Source organism: Ursus americanus, chromosome 2 (genome assembly GCF_024610735.1).
Source record: "Ursus americanus isolate L20-20 chromosome 2, mUrsAme1.1.p, whole genome shotgun sequence".
NCBI classification, from domain to species: Eukaryota; Metazoa; Chordata; class Mammalia; order Carnivora; family Ursidae; genus Ursus; species Ursus americanus.
Genome location: NC_142128.1, coordinates 51,353,427 through 51,379,891, shown reverse-complemented (window position 1 = coordinate 51,379,891; position 26,465 = coordinate 51,353,427). Strand labels below are relative to the sequence as shown.

General features: G+C 40.6%; 2 long non-coding RNA genes across 3 annotated transcripts in view; both read left to right on the top strand.

Moving 5' to 3' along the window:
• The window catches only part of LOC123800124 (uncharacterized), a 42,714-nt gene extending 29,182 nt beyond the window's left edge, over window positions 1-13,532 (top strand). Inside the window, exons 5-7 of one of the 2 annotated variants that reach the window (XR_015721855.1) lie at window positions 8,733-8,779; window positions 11,208-11,265; window positions 12,964-13,532. This is a non-coding gene — a long non-coding RNA (uncharacterized LOC123800124). The remainder of the gene's footprint in view (window positions 1-8,732; window positions 8,780-11,207; window positions 11,266-12,963) is intronic. The other variant, XR_006781823.2, reaches the window with a different exon arrangement.
• A 22-nt stretch (window positions 13,533-13,554) lies between these two features.
• LOC123800162 (uncharacterized) lies at window positions 13,555-25,410 on the top strand. Its single transcript, XR_006781846.2, has 5 exons — window positions 13,555-19,618; window positions 23,197-23,526; window positions 23,688-23,810; window positions 23,902-24,025; window positions 24,707-25,410. It is a non-coding gene; the product is annotated as an uncharacterized LOC123800162 (long non-coding RNA).
• Window positions 25,411-26,465: the final 1,055 nt, after the last annotated feature.

Here is a 26,465-nt window from a genome sequence, read left to right as displayed (position 1 = left end):
TCCTATGGGATGTATAGTTATATATAAATTCTTCACTTACATATTTAAACACATATATAAATCATGTTAATGATATATTTACAAAATGTATGTGCATATAAATAGAAATAAACGAAGTATGTATTTATATAAAATAAAATATTGTGTATATAGAGAGAGAGAGAGAAAGAGAGAGACAGACAAAGAGACAGAGAGGGACAGAGAAATTTCTTTGGAAGAATTGACTCATGTGATTGTTGGGGCTGGCAAGTCTGAAATGTGAAAAGCAGGCTGGCAGGTGGAGGCCAAGAGGAGAGCTGATCAGTCGCAGTCTTGGGTCTGAAGGAAATCTGGAGGAAGTATGCCCTCCTCTTCTGGGAGCTTCGGACGGACCTTAATTGCCTTGAATTGTTGGATGAGGCTCACCCATGTTATGGAGGGTAATCTGCTTTACTTGAAGTTTACTGATTTAAATGTTAATCAGATCTAAGATATACCTGTACGACGACACCTAGACGGATATTTGGCCAAGTAACTGGGCACTATGGTCTCACCACGTTGACACATAAAATGAACCATCACACCATTCAAGGATAGTTCAGTTCTCCCTTCCTCAAGGTGCAGTTCTTTTCATGCAGATTTTTAAAAAGGAAGCACCACTTTCCCGATCCTCAGCGTCCAGATGGTAGAGGTGGGTATTTTGGGAAGTGGGGGAGGTTTCATCACTTCATTTCTGCAGCCTCCACTGTACCAGTGATCAAGGCTCTGGTCCACTTTCCCTCCTTCTCCTCGTCTAAAGTCAAGTAGAAAAGTTGGGTAGCTTCCCTTTCTCAGAGAGTTTGAGTAGGACTGCATCTGTCCATGTGTTCCACAGATCATAAGAAAGAGCCCAAAGCCTAATGACATGGCAGCCCTGGATTCCATTCCCTATGGTATGGTTAGATTGGTTCTGTTCCATGGCCATCAATGGAGGCAGGGTGCAGAGGATCCTTGGCAAGACATGCCCCTCTCATGTCCTCTCTTTTTTCCGTTTTTGTGCTCAGGGCACTTTCATGCCAACAGACCAATGGATCACAACTCTAGAGGGTACAAACAAGAAACACCTATGCTGTCCAGTTACCTCACTACCTGGTCAAGCCTGTCCTGTACCTTGCCAAATGCCATGGTTGCCCAGTCATTCTGCAGTAGCAAGTAGAGACTCTGGTACGCTTTTTCTCGATTTCTCTATCTTGTGCATCTCCCCCTTATCCTTGCCTATTGTGGTTTCAAACTCTTTCCATGGCTAGAGCTTCCAGTGAGTAAGAGAAGGAAATGGCTTACTTATAGGGACTGGTACTGTGTGCATTTGGCTTTGGTGTTTCCTGGGCTTGATGGAAAAGTCCAACAGATTCGCTTTCAGACATGAATTATTTATTTGCTATTAAGTATAAATATTAAATATTTGCTACCCCCTTCCTCATAGTTGCATTTGATTTTTAGTTAACATAATTTTATTCAATGTAATAATGTTTATGTAATATTGTTCATTGCTGGGCCAAGTGGTTTACTATAATTGTTTCTTTCCACTTAAAAAAATCAAAGTCAGGTGAACAGGGAACTAGTATCTGCCCCAAGGCAGTTTGCTGAACAAACAATACCACAGATATAGACACACACACACACACACACACACATTCACACATAAGCCCAAGTCACAAAACATTCACACCCATAAGCCTTTAGCTTTAAGAATGAAATATTTTGTTTGGCAGATTTGGCTCATAAATATTACTTATATGGTTTGTAAAAGGACAAGAGAACGCATCAAATTCTACATTTAAATTTTCATGATGGTAACGGTAAAGGTTATTTCTCGTTAAAGTTCAGAAAAAGATGCAGTTGGTTTCCCCTCCCCATTGTTTATCAAGACTTCCATGACTCCATTTGCTTTCTGAAACCATTTCTCTTAAGGTGGATTCTGATCTACTCTTATATCTTTTTTTTTTTAAAGATTTTATTTATTTATTTGACAGAGATAGAGACAGCCAGCGAGAGAGGGAACACAAGCAAGGGGAGTGGGAGAGGAAGAAACAGGCTCATAGCGGAAGAGCCTGATGTGGGGCTCGATCCCAGAATGCCGGGATCACGCCCTGAGCCGAAGGCAGACGCTTTAACCACTGTGCCACCCAGGCGCCCCTACTCTTATATCTTTGTATTTATTGAATTGACTACAGAATTACTTCCATTACTTGAGCAGCATGATTTTTCTTCAACGAACATGACTGAGAGCCAATGAACACACTCCTTTATGGGAAGAAACCCTATTAGGGCTATTGTAGGTGGCATGGTGGGTGAATACCCAGCCAGCGGCCTGCCTCTGGAGGTCTCATTGGAAAGCTTGGCTTGGCTTTCTGGTGGAAATATGTCTAGTGGTCTCATCTTCTAAGACGTCTGTTCACTTCACTAAACCACTGCATGTCTGGGCACAGTGTCCTAACTTCTTGGGAGAGGCCCCCAGAATGGTAGGTGATATAATCTGTGTGTAAGGAACGAGGTGTAGTGGGGAAGCTTTTATAGAGTCTCTCTACATCAGTTTTTCAGAAAAGAGCATAGAAAGTCTTACTTCCTTTGATTTAATGAGCTCCTGATTGAAATAGGGTATCTTATCTCAACTTGGAATAAAGATTCCAGAATTAGATGGCTAGTATTTTGGACTCTACCTAAGAAGTGTGAAAGTTACTAAGTTGAAAGAACATCTTCAACACTTCTCAGTTAACAGAGACAGTTTTGTGTTTATGTGGGTGTATGTTTGTTTATGTGGTGATTAGGCTTTGATCCTTTAGGGTGAAGCTTCAGGCACACCGAATACCCGCCCCAGCCCCCCCCGCCACACACACATACACACACAACTGTGGGATAAAGGAACATACCAGAGTTTATGAGCATTGGGATTTAATTCTGGGAAACCTTGTCTTTTGGCATCTGCCAATATATCCTCTGGAATTTATTATGTGCCCGCAATGTCTCTCCGACCAGCCCTTCTTTCCTGTTTCCACAGTCACTAGCTTAATTTCAGCCCTTGTCATCTCACACCTGTATTATAAAAACAGCTTAGTCTCTTGTCTCTCTGGCTCCAATCTTCCCCAATTTCAACTCACCTCTTTGACTGATGGACTAAGACTCCAAGACATCGCTGTTATCAGGTGACACTTTTCCTCCACTTCCGCTAAAGACCTTCATCACTTATCCCCCAAACGAAGTTGTTGTCCATGCATCATTTTGCCAGGACCTTGGTGGGGAAGACCATCCAAGAATGTCTGGTCATTAGAATCATCTGGGAAGATATTTAAATGCAGATTCATGGCTGCCTTCTATTGATGGGACTAAGGAAGCCACACTTAAAACACATTTTATTGAAGTACAATGTACATATAGAAATATGCACAAACTGTGACAACTTGAATATTTGCATCATGAGTCTTCCCTTGCAGACAACACCCAGATCAAGAAGTAGAAAGTAAACAGTAAACAAAGTAGCCATGAGCTTGACTTCTCAAAGGAATCTATATATTTTTTAAAGCTTTCCGGGTTATTAGCTTGGTTTTGGAGGGCAGTCATTGTTTTATGAGAGTTAACAAGGAACAGCTTGTGGTCTAGAAATTATTTTCAGGTTCTATATATATATATATATATATATATATATATATATATATATATATATATATATATATATATATAATGTTTTATTAACTAAAACATTAACTGAGACCTGATCATATTATTGCTTCAAATGACCACTGCCCTTTGCCACCCGGCTGATTTTTTAACTTGATTTGTTGTTACTGTGCATTCAAGTGAGGAAAACAGTTTGTTTGCAGGAGTCTGTTCTCTTTGGAGTCTTGGGAAGGCAGTTGTTTCCTCTCTGAGACATCCTATCTCTCTCTATATATATAGACTAAATAGTAGGCTTCAAAGATCAATAGTTCTTCTTTCTTCTGTATTTTATGTGCATTCCAGTTCTCTCTCCTACCATATACCATATTGCAAAATGTTCCTGTTTTTGTTGATTTATTGGAGACATACTTACTGTGATTATTGCAGATTGCTTCCAAATACAGTATTTGTACACCTATTTTTACATGTAGCGGATACTTGATTTATGTTTACCAATGGAATTATTTTGTCTCTTTTCTCCACATCCCAGCAAGTGGAAGGGGAAAGGGAAGCACGGAGGGAGAACTAAAACGACCATGAGTTAGAAGAGGCAGGTCTCAGGTCAGGGGCGCCTGACCTGAAGCCAAGCCTCGTGGAACTAGGTTTTGCAGCCCACATTTTGAGGCTGCATTAGCATTCCTTGGAAATTTTTTAAAAAGTAGAAGAAAAATGGCATCAAATATAGTGTTGGGCACAAGGTATGCAAGCAATACAAGTTGATTAAATTGAGTGCATTTGGGACAATTAATTTAAATGATGCCAATACATTATTTCTGCTAAGAACCATACACACAGTTTCTTGCATAATGTTTTATTAACTAAAACATTAACTGAGACCTGATCATATTATTGCTTCAAATGACCACTGCCCTTTGCCACCCGGCTGATTTTTTAACTCGATTTGTTGTTACTGTGCATTCAAGTGAGGAAAACAGTTTGTTTGCGGGAGTCTGTTCTCTTTGGAGTCTTGGGAAGGCGGTTGTTTCCTCTCTGAGACATCCTAATCTCTATAATCAGGAGCCATGTGTAAGATGGATAACTGTTGGCCAAAAACAGAAGCCACATTTTCAGCTATCCCTGTCATATAGGTGCAAACAAGAAACACCATCCTAAAAACCTGCAGTAGTAACTTTTTATACACTACAAAGAGACCGCTCAAGTTCAGGTGTTTATAAGAGCTAAGTACAAGACATGGCCCTGTTACGAAGGAACTTAAGAAGCCTTAAGATGAATGATGAGTGACATGTTGGTCTAAGGAGCCAGAAGACTGGAAAGTTCATCTCTGGTTGGGGAGGGCAGGGCAGCTTCACGGGGAAGATGATACTTGAAATGGATCTTGAAGGATGGTGAAGCGTTTGACAGGCGGAGATTGGGGCAAAAACAAAGGCAAGGATGTGGGGAAATGCAGAGCAATTTTGGTGGAGAGCTTGGCTGGATCAGAAGACTCAGATGGGGCCCTCAAGATAAATCTGATGAGGTAGCAAGGTCGCGGATCGCAGAGCGTGTGGAATGCTGGCCCCAAAAGTTAGGAAGCTCCTCGTATTCGGGTCTGGATTAAGATGTAGCAGCGGAAATCGAGAGAAATTTGTTAATTTTATAGGATGTATTTTGGAAAAATCTCAGCAAGTTGGCGATTGCAGTGTAGTGAGGAGGGAGCAGAGATAGCAAAAAAGACTCGTTTTTGAGCGTGGAGGATTAGTATAATCAAGGTGCCAATGAACACAAACCCTTCATTTTTTTTCTTTTACAGCTGTGCTTCTAGAGACAGTAATCTATATTCACTGTCTTTCATCTCAATCACTGCTCTAGCTGCTGCCATTTGCCCCGTCTCCCTCCCTGACTCTTATCCAAACCACCAATGACTTCCAGCCTGCCAAATCTCATGAGAATGTTTCGGTTTTCAAGCATTGATCCCTTCACTGTATTTGCACCATTCACCATTCCCTTTGTGAAACTCTGTCCCACTGATTTTTATGATTTCTTTTTCAGCATTAAAAATACATAAAAAAAAGCAGAAAATCTGCATAGGAATAAGAGATCTTTAGCGTAATAGCAAAGCCAAGCACAGGGCACAACCCACAGGATGTAACCTGTCTTCTGTCTAATGCATTACTGCCAAGAAATCTTAGCTCTTTCGTTTCTTTATATGAAAAATGAGGATGGCAAGCGTAACCCTGATTGTGTAGATATGACAATGTCTAATTAATGAATTGCTTTAAGTACAGAAATCAGAATGTATGAGGAGCCAAATAATATTGTGCACGTGGAGATGAAATTTGACCAAGTAATTTATTAGGCAAGTCTAACAAGTGATATCATTGGCTCGAGAGAGTAGAATTGGGTTGGTTTATAAGGTCCCTTGGAGTTTGAGTGATTGAGTTGTGGATATTTGTTGTTTTAACTGCTGGGACTTAGCATAGCTTTTAGGTTTCCAAACTTTGGGATGTGACATTTATTAGGGCTGCAACTTCGTTAAAGGTGATTGAAGCTATGAAATTATTGTGGCTAAAGGAGAGAAAGTGAGTAGATATTACCCTCGGTTGGTTTTGGTGAGCTGTGATTTTGTATACAAATTTCATGCCTCGGCACAGCTCATGTTCATTATTTCCCCTAATATTGCTATATCACATTTTCTCGTTTTGCAAGTCAAAACACAACTTTTTCCACTGTAGCCACATTAAATTCCATATGGTACTTCAAACTCAGCTGCAATCTTTCTCTCTGTTTTTGCTGCCATCAACACACTGAAGGTGCTGAGGTCCAGTTAGGGTTGGGCATCTTTTTTTTTTTTTTTTTAAAGATTTTATTTATTTATTCGACAGAGAGAGAGACAGCCAGCGAGAGAGGGAACACAAGCAGGGGGAGTGGGAGAGGAAGAAACAGGCTCACAGCGGAGGAGCCTGATGTGGGGCTCGATCCCATAACACCGGGATCACGCCCTGAGCCGAAGGCAGACGCTTAACGACTGTGCCACCCAGGCGCCCAGGGTTGGGCATCTTGATGTTACCCAAAGTGATGAAAAATTCCCCCTTCTCTCTCTGTCTCTCTCTCTTGAAAGCAAAGAAAGACATGATGGTCAGAGGAGATATACTTGTGTTTGGTCACTCTAATAAATAAGGAACCCCAGGAGCCACTGAGCAGAGGGAGAGTCAACCAACGAGACAATTTTAGGAACTGTTTGAGAACTACGTTTCCTCTTACAAATAATTGGACTTCGGTCTTCAGCCTTGGGTTTTCGAGCCTTGATTTTGGAATGTAAGGGTTTCTTTCCAGTTATTTCAAGGGGGAATTATAACCTCCTCAAGATTCACAATTCACCCAATTCTTCAAATAAATGTAAGCCTCACGGAAGGTTTGTTGTTTGTTTGTTCCTGTTATATGTGAAAAGCAGTCAGATAAAATGCACCAAAATTCAGCACATTGGGGGCAGGGGATGGGGGATGGAGAAAACCTGTGTATTTGTAGTCAGCTGGGCTTTGAAACATGGTGGCAGCGTGAGAGGGAATTTGTTCTATGGATGTGGTACTTTTTCAGCCTTTTCTTCCATTTCGGCTGATTCGTCAGTTTTAGTACACCTGTACTTCCCAGCTCTGTTGTTGTGCTGATACATTAGAATGCTTTGATTTTCAATGCTTCCCAATAATTACCGTTTAATAATTTTGATCATAAAGGGTTGTTATAGGATTAGTCAAAATATATGTAAAAATCATACCACTGTGGGGGCGCCTGGGTGGCTCAGTCGTTAAGCATCTGCCTTTGGCTCAGGGTGTGATCCCGGCGTTCTGAGATTGAGCCCCACATCAGGTTCCTCTGCTGGAAGCCTGCTTCTTCCTCTCCCACTCCCCCTGCTTGTGTTCCCTCTCTCTCTCTGGCTGTCTCTCTCTGTCAAATAAATAAATAAAATCTTTAAAAAAAAATTCATACCACTGTGAATGGTCCATAGGAGGTGCTTAATTATTTTTTCTAGACTTATTGAGGTATAATTGACAAGTAAAAATGTACATATTTAAGGTGTACGATGTGATGCCATGATATACGTACACACTGTGAAGTGATTACCACAATCCAGCTAATTAACGTAGCCATTTTTGTGTGAGAATAATTAAGGTTTACTCTCAGTAAATTTTGAGTACACCATAAAGAACTATTAACTATCACCATGCTATGTATTAGATCTTCAGAACTCATTCATTTGCATAACTGAAACTTTGGACCCTTTGATCAACATATTTCCACTTCCCTTGCCTCCTATCTCTTGGCAACCACCATTCTACTCTCTGCTTCTGTGAGTTCAACTTTTTTACCTTCCTCATATGAATAAAATCGTGCAGTATTTGCTTTTCTGTGTCTGCCTTGTTTCACTTAGCATAATGTCCTTCAGATTCCTCCATGTTGTCGTAAATGTCAGGATTTCCTTCTTTTGTAAGGCTGAGTAATATTCTAGTGTGTGTGTGTGTGTGTGTGTGTGTGTGTGTGTGTGTGTGAGACATTTTCTTTATTCATCAGTCAATAGACCCTTAGGTTGTTTCCATATTTTGATAGTCATGAATAAGGCTGCAATGAACATGAAGGTGCAGATATCTCTTAGAGATCCTAAATTTATCTCCTTTGGACATATACCCAGAAGTGAGATTGCTAGATCATATGGTAGTCCTATATATATGTACATTTTTTTTTTGAGGAAACACTATACTGTTCTCCAGAATGACCGTCACAATTTACATTCCCACCAATCATGTACAAAGTTTCTCTTTTCTCCACATCCTCCTTAATACTTACCTCTAATCTTTTTGATAATAGCTATTCTAACAAGTGTGAGGTAATATTTCATTGTTGTTTCAATATGGATTCCCTTGATAATTACTGATGTTGAGCACCTTTTCATGTACTTGTTGGCCATTTGTATATCTTCTTTTCAGACGTGTTTTTTCAGTTCCCTTGTCCATTTTGCAATTGGGTTATTTGTTTCTTGCTATTGAGTTGTTTGAGTTCCTTATGTATTTTGGATATTAACCTCTTAGTACATACATGGTTTAAAAAGATTTTCTCCCATTTTGTAGGTTATCTCTTCACTCCGTTGATTGTTTCCTGTGTTGAGCAGGAACTGGTAAGTTGGATGTAACTCATTTATAAATTTTTGCTTTTGTTGCCTGTGTTTTTTGGGTCATATCCAAAAAAATCCTTGCCCAGACCAATGTTAAGAAGCTCTTTCCTGATGTTTTCTTCAGTAGTTTTATAGTTTCAGGTCTTACATTTAAGTCATTGATACATTTTGATTAGATTTTTGCATATGGTGTGAGGTAAGGGCCCAATTTCATTCTTCTGCATGTGGAGATTCAGTTATTGAAGACACTATCCTTTCCCTATTGTGTGTTATTGGCAGGAAGGTGCTCAGTTAATGGTAGCTTTTGTCTTGCTATTTTTAAGATTCATCAAAGTAAAATCTCTAACATATAGGCTTTTAGGAGAGGAAGCAGTTTCAGTACTAAGATGTCACAATTAAAAAAAAAAATTAAACTCACGAGTGTACTGGGGAATGTGAGCCACATGGACCCAAATTATTAATCCTTCTGCTTGCAAATCCATTTGACTGGAGCTGACTGTTCTAATAGAAAAATTAGAATAATTCAGAAATAACTCTGAGATTCAGTGAACACTTCGTAAATGCTTACTAAACATAAACAGACTCTACCAGGCACAGGAATTGTCAATAAAGTTTATCATATTATTGTGTTTGAGATGAGAAAAAGTTAAGATTCTGTGACTTATTTTTTATTCAAGTAATAAATTAACTAGTGAAAGCTGATTGAGTCATATAGAGAAAACAACTGGATGTCTTAGTTCTATAACAAATATTTTTCTTTTTTTTTTTGAAGTTATTACTTTAATTTTTCTGTGCTTACATTGTTTTACCTTATATTTTGCAAAACCAGTCCTTGAGACAGGGCAATTGGGTTGTGCCCAGTTTTTCCCTATTATAAATGTACAGATATAAATACCGTTATTCACAAAATTTTTTTGTTTTAAATTATTTCCTTATGCATTACTAAAAGAAGCAGTTGTACATGAAAGGGATAAACAGTTCTAATAATTTTGCCCGTAGAGATTGGTGTAGAGACAGATTCTAAGTCACTGTGCTCTGCAGAATGCCTTCCCATAAGCCCCTCCAGCAAGGGCTCTTATCCCTTTCATTTTAATCGAATAAGTGTTGTTTTATTTCATACCTAAATAATTTATTGAACATATTTATCAAAATCATTTTATTTATTTCTTATAAATTTATTCAAATGGATTCATTCATTCATTATAATGGTTTTAAAAAATTTTTTAATAATAATTTTTTATTATATTATGTTAGTCACCATACAGTACATCCCCAGTCTTTGATGTAAAGTTCCATGATTCATTACTTGCGCATAACACCCAGTGTACCATGCAATACGTGCCCTCCCCAATACCCATCACCAGCCTATCCCTTTCCCCCACCCCCCTCAAATATCTTTTTCTATGCAATTAAGAAAGGTTGTTTTATTTTTGAAAATCATTATGGAACAATTCATAATTTTAAAAGTGCATGCCCAGGGGCGCCTGGGTGGCACAGCGGTTAAGCGTCTGCCTTCAGCTCAGGGCGTGATCCTGGCGTTATGGGATCGAGCCCCACATCAGGCTCCTCCACTGGGAGCCTGCTTCTTCCTCTCCCACTCCCCCTGCTTGTGTTCCTTCTCTAGCTGGCTGTCTCTATCCTGTCGAATAAATAAATAAAATCTTAAAAAAAAAATAAAAAAAAAATAAAAGTGCATGCCCAGTTTTGGTTTTATTCATTCCTTAAAGTGACCCTATAAATTATAGGCTGTATGGTCTTGACTTTAGAGTCAAGCTGTACTAGAAAGGAATCATAGCTTCAACAATTTTTGGTTATGTGACCTGGTGCAAATAGTTTTACTTCCCTGAACTTTATTTATCTTCATATAAAAATTAAGCTAATAGTATTTACCATGTATGACCACTACAGAAATTAGTTTATGATAAATGCTTGGCGTTCTATTGGACACCATTGGAGGTGTTCAATTTATTGGGAACAATTGTTGTTGTTATAAGTTGGAGAGAGGTTAGTGATCCTGAGTTTATAGAATCTGAGACCCAAAGAGCTAAGTGGCTTACACTGTTTGGAGTGCACACTGTTACACCCTGTGTTTTAGAAGGTACCCGCTGAACACTGAGGAAGCTAGGCCCAGCCAACTCCATTGGCTACCTGCATCATGGCTGGTTGACTTATTTTATGTCTACTGTCTCATTGTGATACTAGATCTTTAAAAGTGCTTGGACTTCTTATTTAACTTTAATTTTGCTGCCTCGAGATATTACAGAATCACTTGATATGATCACTTTTAATTTTCGTTTTATTTCAGAGCTAACCTAAAAAAATTTAGTACCAGATTGTTAGATAATGATTGATAACGCTTGGTTTATAATGAATTGTATTAAGCTATAGCCTGCTGTACAATGATGACTGCCAAAACTTCATCACACTGCAGGGGTGGAAACTAGTTGGAGACTGCCCTGGGATTAGCCATCAAATCATCTGGAAACTGAGTAACTATCATGTGGCAGAGATTTATTTTTTTTGCAAAAAAAGTTTATGCTATTCTAACATTCTCTGAGATCAAATTTTAGGACTCTTAAGAACCTTGAAAAGGTGATAAATATTTGTGGTTCTTGCTTAGTCTCCATGGAGAGAAAGCGTTATACAATCACAGATATATATGGAGAGGGGTGGTGTATTTTTTCCATTATATAAGCTATTGGTTTGGATCCATAAACATTTTAGGCTTCCTTTCCTGGATACCTAAATTCAAAAGGGACATGGTTTTGTCCACTCAGTTAGATGAAAAATTAAGAAGTTAGATTCTAATAGTTCCTGAATTTTGCCTCAGAGAACTCAAATTTTTTATTTATAGCAGCTTGTCTTGAAAGTGCTAGTCAGTGGAATAGCCTTTGTCTGATGTTTTCCTTTTCCCCTAAGGGATCTATTATTAACGACAAGAAAGAAACATGTTCAGTGTATTAATTAACTCATTTGTTCATATAACAAATATTTTTACATGCCTACTATGCAATGGCGTGATGGTAAGTCTCCTCTTTGGACTGAAAGCCCTTGATTTTTGGCATGTAGTGATTTCTGGGTGTGTACCTTCCCTCGTGGCTGATTTCCTGCTTTTGATGTAATGTCATTGAACACAAAGTTGGAGAGAGGTGAGCAGAATTGGCGCAGCTGTCGCAAGCCCACCCCTGACCCTATCTGACCTTATGTGTCACATACCTTGGAGATACATATATGTAATATCAGTACCAGAAGAAAATGGAACAATTCAGCTAACTTTCCAGAAAAACCTAAATTGTTTAACTTATTTTTTATTCAGGCGATAAACTGAAATTCTAACCAACTAGAGTAATAAAAAAAAAACCCGAATGTTTTAATTTAGTTCGGTGCTCTGTCTCCATTCCCACGATCAACACAGATTATCCCACGAGTAATCTGCCGTTGATCAGTAGAAACATAATTAGTTCATAATTTTTGGCCATGTAATTGGATATTTGGAAATAAGATGGAAATGAAATTATGAATTTTCATCCATTCAACACAAACCATTGACCAGTGTGTACCTTTTGTGGTCGTTGATTTAGAACTGTCATGGTATTGAAATGAACGTCATCCCATCACTAAAATTCCTTCTTCACATCGATTGATCAAAGTAGTCTACTAAAGTTAAAGGTTCAGGACTTTGTGTTCTGTTGCATGGCTATGGCTTGCCTTTACTGGCAATTTGTTCATTATGTCATAAGGGAAATGAGTAACGGGGAATTGATGGATCAGTATAATCTCATGTGCCCTCTTGGAAAAAAAAAATCAAGAGTAAAAGCCCTACGGATGACAGGTCAACAGCATTTCTATAACATTGTGTGTGTGTGTGTGTGTGTGTGTGTGTGTGTGTGTATAGTTCCTTTCTGTATACTTTGAGACATTTAAACAATTTGTTGAACTCAATTGTATTGAGATTTTGTTTCTTGATTTTTTTTCAGTAAATATGTTAAAAGTATTTCCTCAGATAATAAAAAACTCTTTGTTACCCTCTTAATAGGTTCACAATAGTTCATATTCTGTGGGAAACATCATATTCCTAAACATTCTACAGTTTCAGACATTCGGGTGGTTTTTCACATTTTCCTTTTACTATGAAGGAGATGTCCTTGTCTAGAAATCTTTGGTCATGTGTCTGATTATCTCATTAGGTGAGATTCCTTGTCAAGGATATGAACAGCTGGAGGACTTCGGAGACACAAAGTCAAGTTGTTGTGCAGTGACATGGTCCTGGCATACCCGGTGTGGAGCCTTAGATGCTTCCTCACAGCATCAGGAACTGTAATTCCTAAAACCTCACTCTTTCGACAGGTGAAACGGTGTATATCATCTTAATTTGTCTTGAGAGCCCTAGTGAGGTTGATCATTGTTGGTGTGTTTATTACTCATTTGCATTTCCTCTTCCATGAGTTATCTGCTCATATCCTTTGCTCATCTGTTGAACTTTATATTGGTTTGATTGGGTCCTGTATCTAGTGAGAGTATCTAATGTTGTGTCTCATAGTTGATGCATATATCTTCCCCAGTTTACTTTTTTAATATTGGTTAGTATGTTCTTGTGATATATGGAAATGAAAGTGTTCATATTTTATTTATACTTTCCTTCTGCAATTTCTCCCATTGAATTTAAACTTAGCAAGTTCTTCTCCATTCAGATTGGATAAATATTTGTCAACATTTTTTTTTTGATTTTGTGATTTTTAGTTTTCTAAATATTTAAGTTTTTACTGTATTATATTGACGTCAGTGTAAATTATATAAATATAATTTAAGGATTAATATCTAAGGAATCATCCTAACATCAATTGTAGAGACTGCTTCCATCTTCCACTAATTTGTGATGTTATGGCTTTCATGTATTTAATATTTATTTATAGCAAGGTCTGTTTCTGAAACATTGGTTTTGTTCCATCTTTTTGTTTAATCTCGTGTCAGTACCATTCTTATTTAATTCTTACAACATTTTAATAACTTCTAGTACTAGTTGCCTCATCATCACTCCCATTTTAAAACTAAGTGGCTTAACTAGTTTATTTTTCCAAATTACTTTAAAATAGATTTTTAAAATCTATATTTGCAAGCTGGTACAGCCACTCTGGAAAACAGTACGGAGGTTTCTCAAAAAGTTAAAAATAGTGCTACCCTATGACCTAGCAATTGCACTACTAGGGATTTATCCAAAGGATACAAACATGATGATTCAAAGGGGCACCTGCACCCCAGTATTTATAGCAGCAATGTCCACAATAGCCAAACTATGGAAAGAGCCCAGATGTCCGTCAACAGATAAATGGATAGAGAAGATGTGGTGTGTGTGTGTGTGTGTATATATAATGGAATATTACTCAGCCATCAAAAAGAAAGAAATCTTGCCATTTGCAATGACATGGGTGGAACTAGAAGGTATTATGCTAAGCAAAATAAGTCAGTCAGAGAAAGACAAATACCAGATGATTTCACTCGTATGTGGAATCTAAGAAACAAAACAATGAATATAGGGGAAGGGAATGAAAAATAAAATAAGATGAAATTAGAGAGGGAGACAAACCATAAGAGATTCTTAACTCTGAGAAACAAACTGAGGGCGGCAGGAGGAGGACGGTGGATGGGGAACAGGGTGACAGGTGTTAAGGAGAGCACGTGATGGAATGAGCACTGGGTGTTATATGCAACTGATGAATCACCAAACTCTACCTCTGAAACTCATAATATATTATATGTTAATGAAATTGAATTTAAATAAAAAATTAAAAAATAGAAACTACATTTGAAAAACTTTCTTTTTTTTAAATGTTTTTTTTAATTATGTTTCGAAAAACGTTCTGTTGGGATTTTGGTTATGGGTGTATTAAGCTTGTGTATTAATTTGGGAGGAATTGTCCTAGTAACATCATTTTAATATAAATGACAGTAGAATTATTTACGTTATAAAGTCAATACAAAAGGAGAACCAAAAGTCGAGGTGTAGAAGCACAGAACAGTGTGGAATGGCATCAGCAAATTAAACCTGGGTCAAGCCTCACTCATTTACGTTTACTGGCTGCGAAGTCTGGAGCAAGCCAAATCTTAAAAAATCTAAAGATTTTTCATCCTATTGTCTCATCTCTAACACGGGAGTAATATTGTCCCTGCTTCCATCGTAGGGTTGTTGTGAGAACCGGGGAAGAGTAGGATTCTTAATGCCTTTTAGATTATTAAGATGTGTATATTTAAAAAATATGTAGGTTGTTTTGGTCCTCTAAAGTAAAAACTCCCTTCATACAGACACGTCCAGACCAGAACCTGAAAACTACAACTGATTTTCATCTCCTTGAGCTGGGAAACCTATAAAATAGGCTCACTCTCTACCTTGTCCTTTTAAACATCGAATTGTTTAATGAGACAGCTCATTTACAAAGACCTAAACTTTTTAATACTGAAAAGAATGTCTTTGAATTCTGTAAGTAGGAGGTGGGCAAGCCGATGGCTCCTGGCAGGAAAGCAGATCATTTATCTTGAGCTCATCTCCCTCCTTTAGGGGGCGTCCAGCCCTGATCACCCTGGGCTGTGTGGCTAGGCGCACAGAGCTCCGGCAGCCTCACACTGCTGCAGGCTGAGCCGGGGCCGCCTTGCCCAAGGCATCTGGAGGGCTCCCCTCCCCAGCCTGTGGTTTAGGAAGCTTAGCTTCTTCCCCTCGAGTGATGACTTTCTGCTGTCATTTTCAAACTACCTACTACTGTTTATTTGGAATCTAAACATCTGGGAAGCTTAAATGACCAAATTTGTTGAGGGCACAGCCTGAGCTCTAATTTTATGTCCATGAGACACTTGACAAGTAAACATGTTGATAGCAGGATTTATGAAAATGTAACCTCTGCAGTAGAATTTCGGGCCAGGAAGATTTAGTTCAATCTTCCATGGCACCGTTTGTGATGGAATTTTAGTTCTGAAAGAGACAGAAGGATCACTAGCTTAACCCTTTCAACTTGCAAAGAAGGAGCCTGATGCAGAGAGATGGGAACTTTTCTACGCCTTGTGGCCGGTCAGTGGCAGAGCTGGGAACGGAAAAGAAACTAGCTTTCTCGATTGTCTCCACACGGCTCCAATATTGCACCATTCTGGATATGGTACCAACGCAATGGAAAATGTGCAAGAGTGTGCTGTACTATCTGAGAAGAGGAAAGTTATGCCCAGTGACAGAGTATCTTAAAAATACGTGGCTCACAAGGTCTTCAAACCCAGTCCTTAAATGTCTGAAAGAAGTAGAAACATTGTGAAAATCAGATTGGCACCTTGAAGAGTCTCTTCTTGGGTTTTAGATATCTCCTTTCTCATTTATAGGAAGATATTTAATAGGAATAAATGTTTTTTACTTAGGGGGAAATACTGGGTTTGATCAAAACCCAGATTTCAAACATGTGAATGTGGGATTTGATTACCTGCGCAGCTGGTCTGGTCAGTTCTGCGGACTGGTTATTGCTCGAAGTGGGGACAGAGATGCTCTGCCTCCCCAAAGCCCTATGGCTGGCTTTCTGGACTCTTCTTTGTCTACCCCCTTCTGACTTAGCAACTGCAAGTTCCACTGTGTCCCCAACTGGAACTCTGCTTTTCATGGATTTAATTCCAACTTTTTAAAAGTTTTTTCAGCTTTGCTAATTTTGGACTCGGAATCTTTTTGTTCATGCTATTCCTTCTCTTGGAATAGGCAACTCCTCGTTCTCACCAACAGCTTTAGATAGGGATGGTCCTTCCTGGTTCTCAGTTTCTGGGGTCTCACCTCCATGTCGCCTTGATTCTTACACCTTTTGGTGTTATCTCCCTAAGATAATTGTGAACCCTGGAAGGCTAGGGAATGCAAAACTTTCCTTGTGAGTAGCCCTGAGACTAGTAGGTGATCGCAAGGGGCATGATGAGCTGAAAAGGAAAAAATACAGTGGTGGGGACGGGAGAGAATCAAGTTGAGAGGCTGCTTCTATTTCTTGTCACAGAGCTCATTCCAGTCAGGTTTGACACAGCTCCCTCTATATCGATTCTTGAATTCTCATTACCACAAGTGAAATGACAGCCCCTGGGGTGTTCTCATTTCCCAAATTTCTCTGGCTTTATTTCATGGTCTCTTTCCTCCGAATGACCTTGTTTCTCTTTGAGTCATGGTAACAATTATTTGCTTTTCATATGTGTTTTTTTGCCCTCAAATAGTTTCAGGTATTTACTTTCAAGACCTACAAGGACTATTGTAAGAAAAACAAATGAGGCAGACAGGCTGTGGCTTGAGTAAAAAGTCTACCAGAGGCAAACTAGAATTGCCTCTCCTCTAAGCTTGTAATTCCCAATGACCTATCTCTATCATAACCAGTCATCTTGTATTATCATGATCTCTGCCTGTGTTTCTTTCTCTCATTAGTCTTTGAGCTCAGCTGTATTTATTTTTATGTGCCAAGAACCTAGCACAGTGTCTGATGTATAGTAAGTCCACAATAAATGTGTGTAGGATATTAAAAAAAAGTCATAGGTTTCTTAAAAAAAAAAAAAAACCAGCTTTGTAATAAGTGAGAACTCTCCCCAACTTTTTTCTCTTTCATTTTTTCTTTGATTTGTTTTCTTATAATAACAGACAAAATGATGGTCTGGCTACCTCAGGCAACAAAATGGCGTCTTCTTTCTCTACCTCACAACCTCCGAGTTTCCCTTGAATCTCACCTCTGCTTGTAATGTTTGCTTTGTCTGTGTGGTTGTGAGCATCTATCCTTTCTATTTAAGGTTGTGTGTAACCATTTGCTTTTATGGAAAAAAAAATTCTTGCAGCAATGGTTTGCTGAAGCTGGTGAAATGGATTGGTTTTGTTGACAAATAGTCTCAGTCTGAATTGCTGACATTTCTCAGCCCTCTGCTGGATTGCACAACATTGTGCAACTTTATGTGGAAATAAATGAGTTTATTAGCAATGAGCTGTGTGTTTGTGGCCGTGTCCGTGTATGATAATAAACATCTTTTGTGGGTACTTACAGCAATAATGACACCACTCTTTTTCAGTTCACCCTTTACCATAAACTATGCCATTATTCATTTCAGTGGGAGCATCTAACCTCAAAGAATGTTATGAGAGTAGCTTGTTGAAACAGAGTAATGGACAGTAGGCTCTGAGTAATCCTCCACTGGCAGGACTGTGTGATAGCTGAGCAGATGGTTTCTTCTCTGTTGGTGGTCTGTAATAGTTCTACTTGAAACCGTTCACATCTAACACAGCTTTGCCGCACTAGACCCAGGAAGTTTCAGTGACTGAAAACAGTGCGGTGTTTTCTGGCGTCAGCTCCAGTCGCTTGTGCGGTGAGCCTGTGCCTCCGGGCGTGCTTCCTGAGGCCATTCAGCTGGCCCGCAGTCTCTGCCCTCACACAGCACCCGTCTAAGATCACAGAACCAGCCCCTGAAGGTGCTCACGACTTCAAATGGCAGGAGCCCAGAAGCAAGCACAGGAGCAGACAGAGCTGAAGCTCAAGGAGGGTTGGAATAGTCGGGCTGGGTGGGGGTGCGGGGGAGTTAGCAAGGTTTGCAGAGAACACTTTGAGGGAGCTATGCCTTGAGCTCATGAATAGAAGTATTAGAAGTTATGGTCCACAAAAAGGGGTAGAGAGTATGTTCTAGTTTGCCTGGGTAGGGTCATACGGGAAGTTAAGGAGGAAGGAGCAATGGGCTCTGGGAGATGGAAGGGAAATGAAACCATTAGATAAGCAGGCCGGCTAAAATTCCCTCAGGAAAAAAAATGTGATTGCAATCGGTCTGAAACAGCAAAGACTTTTAGGTAAGACACTAAAACAGAAGCAGGATCCGGGCTCACTTCAACAAACATTCATTGTGCGTTTGCAGAGCACAGGGCTAGGTGGAGGACGAAGGGGGGTGGGAAGCGGTCCTGCCCTGAGTCAGAGACAGCTGTACATGGATTGCTTCAATATGCTGGGCTTCGTGCTGGGCCAGAGGTGTGCCCAGGGCGCCGTGGAAGCACAGAGGTATAGGACCCAGTTTGACCTTGAGACAGGGGAGGAGGGAACAGTGAGGGGGAGCACAGGTGAATGTTAGAGGCAGAAGACTGATTCCCATCAGGAGGTCTGTGTGTGGTGGGGAGCGGCGAGGGGGCAGGGAAGGTTCTTACAGGTAGAGGGACTAGTTCGAAGACAGGCCATGAGGACACACGAAACCACATGATATTTGCTCATGCTGCTTTTGCTATGTTTGAGCCACTGGATCCTCAAGTCTGAGTGGAGCTGGGTGGGTGATGGGGGGACACAACGGGGACCAGGGCAGGAGCTGTGTTTCCATCATGGGAACTTATCCTGTGGGTACTGAGAGCCTGTGGGGGGCTTGCAGGCGACACTAGCATGGGGGACTTTAGAACAATCGTTCTGGCAGTAGTGAGAGGAAGGAGAGGAGGAGGGCGATGCTCTCGGCGTTCAGAGACTGCTTAGGTGAGGGGCTCTGTGGACTTGGCCAGGGCACAGCAGGGAGAAAGGAAAGGACCGATGGCTCTAGAAGCATTGTTCATTCCAAATTCTGAGGGTGCTGGAATTGTTAGGACACGGAGGAATAGGGAGAGGAAGGAGTCAGGGGGGACAGTGAGATTTCTGGCTTTGACGACTGAGTTCATGGCGCTGCCTCTGACTTCCCTCAGGTGTGGCCGGCTGAGGCGAGGGGCCTCGGTGGCATCCATTCTCTGAGACGACCGGAAATGAATGTCTTTCCTTCCACCCACTAGCAGCTGGATTGTCAGAGGCCTGGCAGCTTAGCTCTCCTGGCTCCCTCCACCGCTGGGAGGCCAGGGATGCCGGCAGGCAGGTGAGTGTCTCTCAGGCTCTTCTTCCTCGTCTGCAGGTGATGGAAGTGACGCCAGGCCTGGCCAGCGCTGTGAGGGCCGCTCTGGAGAGAGAGACCAAGCACCCCGGAGGGCTGGGCTCCTAGTGGGTGGCATGGTTCCTGCCATGGCTCCCTGTCCTTCTCTCTGCTCAGCCTTTTGTCCAGAGCGTGGGGCCATGGGGGGCTCTCGCTGTGAACGCGAATAGAGCAGACGCTCTGAACCAGCAGAGACGACTCAGCATTTCTGAGGGTTTGTCTGTGTGTTTAACTTTGAGTCAACATTATTCTAACACCTTTTAGTTCACTTAACATTTACCGTGGATAGTAGGTGGTACAGGGGCGCGGAGCCGGGAGGGGCCTTCGTGCCAGCAGGATCCCCTCCTGCAGCTCTAGGAAAGCCACGAGGAGATTTTGTTCCCCTCCTGGCAACTTTTTTTTTTTTATTACAGTTGAGAAATTTAAGCAGATTTAGATGTTTTCTATTAAAAAAACGAAAAGAATAAGAAGGCCACAGTGGAATCTCCAACGGAGACACTGGTTGTGTTTCTCTATATGTGAAAGTCAGAAAGAAGCTAAGAAAAGGATGTCTTCCCCCCCTCCTCAGCCCACCCCCCCCTTGCTATAAGCCACCAAGGCTCGGGGCTCACAGATGGGGAAAAAAACAGATACATTAGAGAAAAGTTCCTTAAAGTGCCCTGTGACTAACACTGTTTCTTACTGGTGACCGTAAAGAGCCAGAGCCCACTTGAGCCAGCCTTGGTTCTTCCAGAAGAGTCAGAAGGTTTCACATGAATTTTTTAACGTTGGAAAAACCAGTCAGGAGAAAAAAAACATGAGTTCTTCCTCCCCCCCCTTTAATATCGTTTTCAGTAGCACAATGCATTTAAAGTAAGGCATAGTTTCCTCAGAGTAATATGGCTTCAGGACATGATTTAGATGGAAAATTTAAGTAAGATTAATGCAATTTATTATCCAACAGGATATCCCTACAAGCCACACTATTTGGCTGAATTTTAGATTCCCAATCTAATATTTCAGATGAGATTTCCAGATGGGTGTCTTATTCCTCTATTAGTTTAGTCAGGGTGATATAGAGTTTGTAAAACAGGAGAGGTTAAACTAGTTTTAACACTTGATTAATCATTGAAATTACTTTGTTACTGTTTGAATTCATTGACTTTTGTTTATTAAGTAACTCCCTAAAACCCAAAGCCAGCACAAACTAGAGGCACATTTCCAACTTTGCTAATTTATTTGATGACTTCTTCAAAGGAAAAAAAAATTTAAAGTAGTAAATTTATGGTTACATTGAAAGGTTGCTCAATGCTTGCCCCTTGCCTTGAGAGAAAGTGTGCGCTTGTAAGACTGAGGGCAACACACACACACACACACACACACTGAACCCATACCCATATTCTAATTTCCTGGAACATTTCTGGACAGATAAATCTTTGAAAAGAAATTAGATGAATAATTATCAGAGCTTTTGCTACTTCCATCAAGAAACAGATGGATAGCACAGAAACTGTCCAAGGTGACAAACCACATATACATTCTAGCATTTTATAAACCACTGGCAAGTCTATCAAGGGAGGTGAATTCCAGCACCCAGTGAGGCTCCCTGAATGGAGGGATGCGCTTTGGGGAAAGCACCATAGACAACTAAGCATGCTCGTGCTCCCGGCAGGACTCCGCTCGTGCAGTGAAGGGGAGGGGCTAATTCAGAAAGTGGACAAAGCTCCAAACCAGAACTTCTTTTCGGGATATGAAAATTTCCTGAAGTCTGCGTTTGGTAAATTGATTACAATCTCTTTTCAGAGACCTATCAGGAGCAAACGAGTGAGTTGCAGACATAAATTTGAATTCCAGAGTCTCCGACTAACCCAACTCATAAATGAATTCCTAAATGCTGACTGAGCCAGAAGACCCAGCTTTGGAAAACCACTTGGCAGGAATCATTAGTTTCAAAATGAGATGAACTGCTCTATTTAGCCCTCATTCAAAACTTTACAGAAATGCCAGATTTCCATAAACACAGGTTTCCTTGAATTTCCAGGGCTTTGATTAACTGGTAGATGAGGGTGTCTCACAAATACAGATTTGTATGCAATATTCAGCTTGGACGAGACTGGGACTTGGAAACCAACACAAAGTGTTCCCTCTCCTCCCTAAGATGTTAACTCTTCCCTTGTTTTTCAGAAAGTGCTTTTTGTTACGTGAAGTTTGGAGAATTAAAAATTAGTCTATGGTTTAAAAACATGGCTATAGATCATATTCTTGTCATTTATGTCATCGTTTCTTAAGCTTTTCATGACTGATTGACAGCCCGCTGATTTATAGTGTGTCTTTAATGCCCCAAAGGAATGAGAGAATTAAAAAATACACTTCTGTCTCTGCTGAAAAAGGTCATAAAGTTGTGGCTTTCTACTAAGTAAAGAGATTGCTTGCAAAGAGATTTTTTTTTGTTTTAATATGTTTTCATTTTTCCTTTTATGGCCGTTTTTCTGCATTGCTACTGGCACATTAGGCAAGGGACCCAAATTGGTGTAACACAGATCCACAGAGTTCAACTTTTTGATGGTGGCCTGCCGCCACCTCCGCCTTTTTTTTTTTTTTTTTTTGGCTTCCATAGTCAAGTCAATAAAAACAAAATAAATTTGGAGGGTAAATAGCCAATTTTCTGTATTCTGAAAAGCTTTTTCCTTTCAAGGGAGTGAGTTTGGAGCCCAGGATGGATTTGAGTTAAGACATGGATTCCATCGCCTCTGTGGGTTTGTCCCATATTTCTTTCAATGCCTGTGGATTGTCCGTAGGATTTGAGACATCAGAGATGATGCAAAAAGAAGTACTAGTTAAGCTAGTTAGGCTACCACAACCAGCTAGGATTTTTTGTCTCCAAAGAGCAGGGTTATAAAGGCTAGATTTAGGCTTACCGTATAATAGGGTAAAAACACCACAGTTGCCAACAAGGTTGGCTTCCCTTTTAACCTATTTCTGGGTAGTAGAAACTCAGATGCTTGTCCCAATGGATTGATTCTTACAGGTGGTTCTCCAGAAGTTCAGCTGCTAGTTATAAAGGAGGGACCTAGAAGTCATCCTTCGGCAGGGTCTCCTCTCAGTGAGGTTGTGTTCTGGGCTGTAGGGGAGCACAAATGTCCCCAAAGTCAGAATGACATGGATCCAGCCCAGGATTGACAGAACCGCAATCTCTGTAGTGGTTTTTCCAAGCAGGACAGTTTCAAGACTTTCATCAGAGATTTGTCATGATAATTCCACTCACTCAGGGTCTGACTGAGGCTTTGCCTGTAGTACTTGGTAAGCAGACAAGATATAGCACTTCCTATAGATGGATACCTGTTATCTTCCGAGTCCTGCCCCCATCCTCCTCTTCCTCACCATATCATCATCACCACCACCACCACCATTATCACCATGATTTCCTGCCCTTAGGGACCTGCTTAGGTTACTGAAGGCAAAACATGATTTGGCTGATTTCACTAGTTTCTTCTTCTTCTTTTCCTTCTCCTTTTTTTTTCTTTCCCTTTTCCCTCTCTTTCAAGAACCCAAACCAAGAATATAAGAGTTCAAGAACAGTCCTACTGAAGCCCACACAAACATCTGCGTGCCGGGGTTCAGCCGTGGTGGGAGAGGCGGATGCCAAGCTAATTGGCAAGTAGCCTGGATCTGCTACCTCGGGGGACTTCGGGGCTTGGTCCTTGAGCCTCCTGCTCAATAGTGCAAGGGTTCCGAGACGTTCCCTTCCTTCATCTGACAGAATGAGATGCCCTCGAACTGAGGGTTTTGCGAAAGAACAGAAAAAGTACGAGGACACTGGGTGGAGAGGGGAAGAGGACAGAGAATGATAAGAAGACAGTGAAATTCAGTCAATGGTAAGTCTGCATTTCCATCTCCCATTAGGGCAAGATTCATGTAATCACAGGAACGAGAGGCTCTGCCACAGAGATCTTGGGTCCTGTGTAGTGTGTTCCTGCGAAGGGGTGAATTGCTACATGGACGCACTTTTTTGTGACTTGATTGTTTTTCTTTGTAGTCCAGGATGCCTATACCATTCGATCCCTTCCTTTCTGTTAGAGTGCTTTGTCAGCTGCTGCCTGCCAGCTACTCAAGGATGGCCATCTGCCGCCATTCCTGCTCTAGGGACCGGCTTACGAAGGTATCACGTTCCTGCCCTGCAGGGAAAGCTTAGTGGTTCTCCTCTACCTTCATTCATTCATTGAAAATTCTTTTGTTGTTTCTGCTACAAGGTTTCTGTGCTCTAGGCACTGTACTAGGCACCAGGAATCCATGGAATTTCAATCTGCAGAGGAGACCGACATTCATCAAGTCATCCTAAAGACATATATTGCAAATGAGGCAAATTCTATGAAGGTAAAGCCCGTGGCACAGCACATCACCATGCATCTAGCCTGCTCAGGAAGGTCTGGGATGTGACCATGGAGCTGAGTGTGGAGTTTGGGCAGGAATTAACTAGCTTCAGAGGAGAGCATAGAAGGTTCTGGTTAGAGAATCAGCTTGTGCAAAAGCCTGTGCTTCTCAGCCAAAACCATACTGTGGTCTGTGTGTGGAGGCGCAATGAGGGTGGCCAGGTTCCTTTTCATCAGCTCTGAGTTGAAATTTGTCACCTGTATCTTGGAATCAGTTCTGCCACCTGTGCTCCAAGTCTCCTGTGACTTCTTGGAGCCCTTTATGTTCTGGATCGAATCTGTCAGTATGCTCCATTCTAAAAGAAAATCAGTAGAAGGCATAGGGTAGAGACACACAAAAAGCTAGCAAGCACATCTTTGTCTTTTTTTTTTTTTTTTTTTGAGTCATGGGAGAATAAATCTCTTCCTTCCTTCAGACAAGGAACGTGCACCATCACCACCGCTACCAGCCTTCCTGGCTATCATTTCCAACCTGATCAATGTGGAACATTCAGTTGAGTTTGTTTTGGGAGGATTTCCACTTTAAACGAGAACGGCCTCTTTAAGAAGTGACAACTTTCTCCACTACAGAGCCAAAAAGGTTCCATCTTCTTTTTTTTAAAGATTTTATTTATTTATTTGACAGAGACAGCCAGCGAGAGAGGGAACACAGCAGGGGGAGCGGGAGAGGAAGAAGCAGGCTCATAGCGGAGGAGCCCGATGTGGGGCTCGATCCCATAACGCCAGGATCACGCCCTGAGCCGAAGGCAGACGCTTTAATGACTGCGCTACCCAGGCGCCCCAAAAGGTTCCATCTTCTTTGTTTCCATTCTTGGACTTTCAGATTTGACTTATTTTATTGTATATTTCATGATAGCTTCAGTTCTTCTCAAGTTTGGATTCTCCAGCCCAGAGCACATCTCATGCAGCCTTCAGGAACATTTCTTCCACTTGGATCCATTGCCTTGAACCCCTTTGTCCCTGGAGGTAATTCTGAAAATAGCACCCTACCTGGTCCATCTCCAGGGAGATCTGGACACCCGTCTCTCGCTATAATGGCCCTCAAATCACTATGTTATGAAAAGCAGCTGTTTTGTCAACTATTCTTAATGAGTTTATTTGTTGTTGTTCTGGTTTTAAAAACAGCACATGCAGGGTTTAGAAAATTGAAAATATGGAGGTAAGAAACGTAAATATGAACGAAATCCATACATGGAGAAATGACCAGTATAAATATTTTTGTGTGTTTTCCTCTAATGTATAAATATATATTGTATATTCATATACATAGACATAATACCTATTTTTATCCTGTATTTTTCCTTTAACATGTGTCATAAGCATTTCCCATGTTAGTAAAATTGTTGGTAAATATTATTTTTAATGGTTACTAATATTATTCCAGTTTACCTAATGTGTCTGGTTTCATTTGTCATTTTGGGTACAATAAATGTTTTTGTGTTAAAATCCATGTGTTGGTTTTGATTGATTTCCTTAAGATAGAATTCAAGAAGAGGAATTATTTACTTGTTCCTTTATTCATCATTTATTGCTTTCTTCTTTTATATTAATGTTCTCAGTTCTGTAATTCAAAAAAACATATACATATATGTAATCCCTGTCTCCAAGGAGATTCAGCCTTGTGCTAGAATGAAAGACAGGAACATCTTAAAGGGCTTGATACAGATTTTCAAGTTGCTTTCCAGAAATATGCATCAATTCACTCTTCTGCTATAGGGAAGAGTGTATTCTAAGTTATTCTTCTAGTATCCCTTCCTTTTGAGAACTTCCTCTCCCTGACACCTTGTAATTCACCTGGGGTTGCCAGTCTACATTGCCATCTCCCTCACCAGGGACAGTCAGCTAGAGTACTTCCTCCCTGGCTTCCCCAAATAGAAATAATAACATAGCAGTCCATGCTAGGTCAATATGGTACCCAGACTGGGCTAGCACAGGTGTTTTGTTTGTTTGTTTTGTTTTAATAATTAGGGGAGTTTCTCTTTCTTTCATTCAAAATTGTGAGCTATGAAGAGAACCAGGTACGCTGGAAGCGCTGTTGGTCCTGTTTTCTAGGATGTGAAGACCACCTGTCTGGGAACTTGTCCACCGCGTGGAAACAGACTGACGGATGGTGAAGGGAGAGCTGAATTCTGACTTCTAGGCAGGGCCACCTGTAACTGCAAAGCAGCAGCCGTTACTTCCGAATTTTTCACTTAGATGAGCCAACACATCAACTTCTTTTCCTTCCCTCCTGACTCCTTGTCTTTCCCCCCCGCCATGTTTCCTTTTTTGTTAAGTTGGTTTGAATTGAGTTTCTAACACTAGCAGAGAATCCTGCCTGTACCTTTATCGTCATTGTTATCACCTTAGAAAATGCTCTGAATATAAAAAAAAATTCCTGTGCC